General features: G+C 38.1%; 1 non-coding gene across 1 annotated transcript; it reads left to right on the top strand.

Moving 5' to 3' along the window:
- Positions 1-6,009: 6,009 nt before the first annotated feature.
- Positions 6,010-6,112, top strand: LOC115295043. The gene has a single exon (XR_003910276.1). It is a non-coding gene; the product is annotated as a U6 spliceosomal RNA (small nuclear RNA).
- Positions 6,113-6,332: the final 220 nt, after the last annotated feature.

Below are 6,332 nucleotides of genomic sequence, written 5' to 3'. Positions count from 1 at the left end.
TATATATATATATATGATTTTAACTTAAAAGATATTTTCAGATCTACAGATGTTGGAAGAATTGATCACAGTAGACCTGCCCTACAAAAACATATTACCACTACTCCTTCAGGAAGAAGAAAAATACTAGGTGGGAATGTGAATTTACACAAGGGAAAAACATTGGATTTCGTATATGGTCACTAAACAAATTGAGAAAGATGGTGCTAATGGGTTGGAAAGCTTAATGTTTTTAAGAAGTCAGTTCTCCTCAAATTTATCTATAATTCAGTGAAGTCCAAACAACATCCCAGCAGGTCTTTTGATTAACGTTGACAAGCTGATCCTAAAATTTATATGGAAATGCAAAGGACCTCTAGAATAGCCAATACAAAGCTATGGCAAGTAAGACAGTATAGTAGTGGCATAAAGATGAACATATAGATCATCGAAGTAGAATAGAGTTTAGAACTAGACTCACACATATACAAACAATGGATTTTTGACATAGGTGTAAAGGTCGTTCAGAGGAGAAAGTATAATCTTTTCAATAATGGTACTGGACCAACTGAGTATCATATAAAAAAAGAAATTCAATTCATACCTTATAACATAAGCAAAAATTAACTCAAAATGAATCATAGACTTAAATATAAAATCTGAAGCTATGAATCTGCTAGGAGAAAAAATAGAAGAAAATCTTTGTGACCTTGGTTTAGGCAGAGATTTCTTAAGATATGAAAAGTATAATATCTAAAAAGAAAAAAATTGATAAATTGAACAAATTTAATTTGTCAAAGTTAAAAGCTATGCTCTTCTAGAACACTGTTAAGAGAATGAAAGACAAGCCACAGACTGGAAAAAAATATTTCCGAATTTCATACCTAATAAAGTATTTGTAGCCAAGATAAATAAAGAACTCTGAAATTCAATAATAAGGAAACAACCAAATTTTTTAAATTAGCAAATGTTTTGAAAAGGCACCTCACCAAATAAGATAAACAGATGGAAAACAAAGCATAATGAAATATGTCCAATATCATTATTCATTGGGGAAATACAATTTAAAACCACAGTGTGATATGGCTACATACCTACCAGAATGTTTAAAACTGAAAAGACCTGGACAAGAATGTTCACAGTAGCTTTATTTGTTATAGCCCCAAACTGGAAACAACTCACATGTCCATCAGCAGATAAATGGATAAACAAATTGTGGTGTATTCATTTAGTGGAATACTACCCAGCTATAAAAAGGAACGGACTAGTGACACAGATTGCCATGTTGGAAGAAACTCAAAATAAATATATTAAGTGAAGGCCACAAGACTAAAATAAAAAGTACACACTGTATTATTCAATTTATATAAAACTCTCAAAATCTAGAAGCTATTCTACAGTAGCAGAAAGTTGGTCACTTGTTACTCGGGAAGGGGGTAGAAATGGTGAGGCATGGGAGGGAAGGATCACGGTGGATTAGAGGAAAAATTTGGGGGGATGTTGGAAATATTTATTAACTTGATTGTGGTAGTGGTCTAAAGGTATATACTCATATCCTATCATTTCAAATTGTACCCTTTAGTTTGTTTTATGTCAATTATACCTCAATATATGTGTTAAAAACATTCTGTTGCTTGACTGAGGTTTGCTCTCCCTTTAGCAAAAGGCAGATCAGCTCAAGGTGGAAAGCTGTTAAAGGCGCACCAGCACTGTGGCTTTCACCTTGAAGACCAAAGCGAGATTGGAAGACCATTTAAAAGAAAATAATGTTTGGCTTCTGTGATTCAGTGTTATTAAATGCTCTGTCCATGAACCACGTTAAAGAGCCTCATATTTCAGCAGGTGGGACATGTATTCAGCACATAGTTTTGGAAACAATGAACCAAGAAAAACCTTGTAGGAGTGTAGCAAATATTGTGAGGTGACTTTATGTGACAAATCTTCAGTTGAAACTGAAATTCTACAGCCTTGCTTAATCTTGGAACAACATTGACTCAAGACCAACCCTGTTTAAGTGAGGAATGCAGGTCACCCTTTGAGATTCCTACTAAACCACAAAGTGACTGTGGCTTCTTAGAGTGCCTTTATACTCCCCACCCCCAAATTCTGCTTATTTTAACAGGCCGCTGGTTTTGCAGCCTCTTTCTTCAAATAAGGCAGTTGCGATGCCTGCGTTCAATGTAAAGTCTACAGTATGCAGAAGGATGTGAAAGTATGAATTTTCAGAATAAATGGAGGGTTAGCAAGATAGCCACTCCTATCTCACTTGTCCATTATAGGGCAATAGGAGAAAAATGGGTCTTTTCATGGTGTCCTACTGAAAGGGCAAGAATATCAGACAGTGGGAGGACTCCTGATGGAAAGAGTTCAAATTTTAACTAAAAAATCATAAAGAAGATGAGGGTTTGGAGCTTAGAAAGGAAAAGAGAAAAAATGGCTGGCTTGATGTGCATGCTTTTTTGAGATCATTTGTTTCCATGATTTTTAGCACAAGATAGCAAGATTAAGAAGCAGTTTTAGGGCTGATTTTAAAGATGGATTCAGGCCAAATTGGCTCGTAGCTCTTTGCTGAAAACCCAGCCTCTTCCCAGTATCACTGCTTCCTCTAACTCATCAATGAAATATCATAGGCACTTTATTCCTTAGTCAGCATTTATTTAACCCAGCTGTGCGTCTATGAAAATGTGTCTCCTCTGGATGTGATTGAGCTTTTAGATGTCATCATTGTCTTTACAGTTGTCTCCTTCTCTCTCTTTTCATGCCCTGTTTCATCTGTACCAGCTCCAGGCTTCAGGCAGAAGGGGTTACAAGTATTGTATATTCTAGAACATGACTTATGCCACATTTGCTAGCTAGTGGAGTCAATATGATAGCAAAAGTCACATAGCCAATGATCAGTCTTCCTTCTCCTGCCCAGAATTTGTAACATGAGTTAGATTTTCTTTAGAGCCTCACATCCTGAAATTAGCCTATGTCACAGACTCCTGGGAATGTAGTAAGAACTGGGCCACTTGTAGTTGCTCACCTGTAACTTTGCCCTTCCCGGTCCCTGTCCTTGAAACTCTTCTAAGAAGTCAATTCTAAGCACACACACTGCTGAACCCCTTCTCAGTGGGAGCTCGGACAAGGGGCAAGTTACTGAATTTTCTAGGGTTTGGTTTCCTCACCTGTGACACTGACACACGGTGACATGTATCTCGTGGGATTCTCATGACAGTCAATTTAGTGTATATCTGAAAAGTACATCAGTTCCTAACATACAACAAGAATTCAGTGAACTTTTTTTTTTTTTGTTAGGGACCCGTCCCTTTTGCTTAATTCCCTTCTCTGTTGCTCTACTGACACATTTTCTGTATCGTTATCTTAGTCATATCTGCTTAAGCATCTCTCTCCTCCATGAGGCTATAGTTTCCTTGAGGACAGAAACTGTTATGTCTATTCTTTTAATCCCTAGCAGTGAGCACTGTTTCTGACACACAGGCATACAACGAATGTTGAATCAATAAATAAGTCACTGGATGAAAAATTTATATCTGAGCAAACTAAATGTAGCCTTTTTTGCTATAGGAATAACAACAACAAAAAAGGAATGAGAGAAAATCTACCAAATCACTAAGTGTGCTTTCCCTGGAGGGTGAAATGATGTGTAACATGTATTTTCTTCTTTTTTCTCTTCTGTTTTCCTCTATAATGTGGATAGGGGGAGAGTTCTTATACAACACTGCATGCAAAGAACTGAGCTCTGTTCTAACCGAGAGCTTTGAGGATTATATATTTATGATAACACTAACTGCATTAACTAACAAATGAACTTGGAAATTTTGGCATCTTAACATAATAGCACTTTATTTCTTGCTCACATGTTGAAGGTGTATACACACCTTTGGATCTACTCCATGAAGTGATTCAGGGACCCAGCCCCATGGAGGCCCCTCCCTCCACACATGGTTGCCAGGTCACCCTGCTGACCACACAGTGGGCTGGTGGACTGGGGAAGAAAAGGCACGAATAGATTCATATGGGACATGGGCCTCGATTTTGCAATACAGATTGAGTAACACTGCCCCACCTGGCCAGAAGATTGGGAAATGCAGTCCAGCCAGAAAGGAAATGAATTTGGTAAAGAGGCAGAGGATGAGTTAGCTTTCCAGCCCTGTGTTCTGTCCAATCTACCTTCCTGATTCAACCTACTGACTGGGCTCTTCTCCTCTTCTCTCTCTTTTCAGCCTATCTTCCACACGGCTGCCAAGGGGACTTTCTAAAATAAATATTTGACTTGTCACTTAATATACTGAGCTCCCTATTGACTAAATAAAGTTCAAACCTCTCAGTCCATACACTCAAGTGCACAAGTAATATTTCTGTCTGTGACTGAATTTAATTTTGGTGTTAAGCTCCCATTCTGTCAGGTAGTTCTGAGTTCTTGGGATTATCAAAGTACAAAGCCTCAAGTGGGCATAAGATCCTTAGTGGTCACCTCGGAGGGGTTTTCTGAAAGAGACCAAAGACATCTCTTGCCCTCACAACACTGCAGGAAACCATCCTGAGAATCTCATTCAAATTGTCAGTGAAAGGAAGCAAAACAAAAACAAAAACAAAACCCCTTGAGTGCTGAAAAAAACAACAAGCAAACAAAAGAAATAGAATAAGAAAATGAGTCACTGGTGTTGGGTGGGGGGCATTAAAAAAGAATTCATGGCAGAAGCAGAAATCCCTTGTGTACAAATCTTTGTAAAAGATAGAAAAGCAGCATGAAATAAGTCTAGTATATTAGCCAGCTCGCTAGTATATATTGCAAATGAGTGGTAGCATGGATGTTCATGCTTTTTATTGGTATTTTAATTTATCTCTAAGCACCATATTTCCACTGAAACCAGAGTGCAGCCTTCACTGTAATGTTTACTGACATGCAAAATAATTCCAACAACCAATATAGAGATATATCTGCTTTGCTGAATTATACTGAGATGTATAAAGAAAGGGAATGTGTCCAGATATATAAATGACAGAACATCACATCTGCAAGGATCTTTCCGCTTGTGTATAGAGAATCTGGGGTATTTAGAAGCAATGGCTCACCCAAGATCAGGCAGCTATTAAATGACAAACTGGGGCCTGGATCCAGACTTTCACATCTACTCTCAGCTGGAACAATGTGGGTGGTCGAGGAAATTGGCACATTTCACCCAGAAGGTAGAAGCCTTGAGAGCTGCTGGGAAAACACATGTCAAAGCATAAAGCAGCAGTCAGCAGCTATGGGTTTTCTTTTACTCTGAACACCCTCTACCTTCTTCTAGATAGAATCAGGACTCACCTCTAGGGCACTAAATCTTCTCCTGGGTAATGTGGTTTCTTGCCCAAACTTACAGGTCATCATGCAAATTCCCCCTGCTCTGTTTACAACCTCCTCCTCAGGTTGTCTCTGGAGAATGATCCCTTTCTAGTGCATGTGGTCTTAGTGGAGAATTCTTTCCAGGGTCTGTTCTTCCCTGGTTGAGGAGACTCTATATGATATATAAGCCAATCAGAGTCCTTCTCATGGACATTCAGATCTTAGAGTGACACAAAGACAAAAAAACATGGGAGCCAATTCATCCAGTTATACACCTGAAGAGACTATCTATTAGTGCCTTCTCCCACAACATCCAGTTCTTCCCTAGTTCGCATCTTTCTGAGAACTGGCTGTTGAGCTTTTCTTCAGTTTGCTCTTTCTTCTCAGTTCTGTCCGATAAATTTCTTTCTTTGCCTATGTTTGTGAATTTAGTTTTGGCTCCTTTGCAAATAAATTGATAAAATGTACAGTGGGCAGTCCTATTGACCCACCTCCACTTAACTGACTTTTTATTAAGCCCGTGGGTTAACTAATGCCTCAGCATGCTGATGACGAGTATCCATCATGCTTTCCTCTAGTGCATTCATCCTCTCCATTTGTGTTCTCTACTTACCAAACACTTTTGTGTTTATTCCCAAAGCCGTTCATACACACATGTTACAACTTCATAATGTAATTAAATATAAACTAATGAGTAGGCTCTTTGGCAGCACACATACTAAAATTAGAATGAAAAAGAGAAGATTTGCATGGCCCCTGCACAAGGATAACATGCAAATTTGTGATGCATTCCAGATTTTTTCCAAAAACCATAAGATACCAGGAATACCAAAGAAGTAAAAGATTCGTACTCTGAAAACTGTAAAACATTGATTAAAGAAATTGAAGATGACACAAAGAAATGGAAAAGCATTCCATGCTCATGAATTAGAAAAACAAGTACCAATAAAATGTCTATATTAATTAAAGTAACCCACACATTTAATGCAACCCCTATCAAAATCCAACAAGCTAGAACAAA

The sequence above is a fragment of the Suricata suricatta genome, chromosome 6 (genome assembly GCF_006229205.1).
Source record: "Suricata suricatta isolate VVHF042 chromosome 6, meerkat_22Aug2017_6uvM2_HiC, whole genome shotgun sequence".
Taxonomy (NCBI): domain Eukaryota; kingdom Metazoa; phylum Chordata; class Mammalia; order Carnivora; family Herpestidae; genus Suricata; species Suricata suricatta.
The sequence above is the reverse complement of the archived record's forward strand: the minus strand, read 5'-3'. Positions and strand labels throughout refer to the sequence as shown.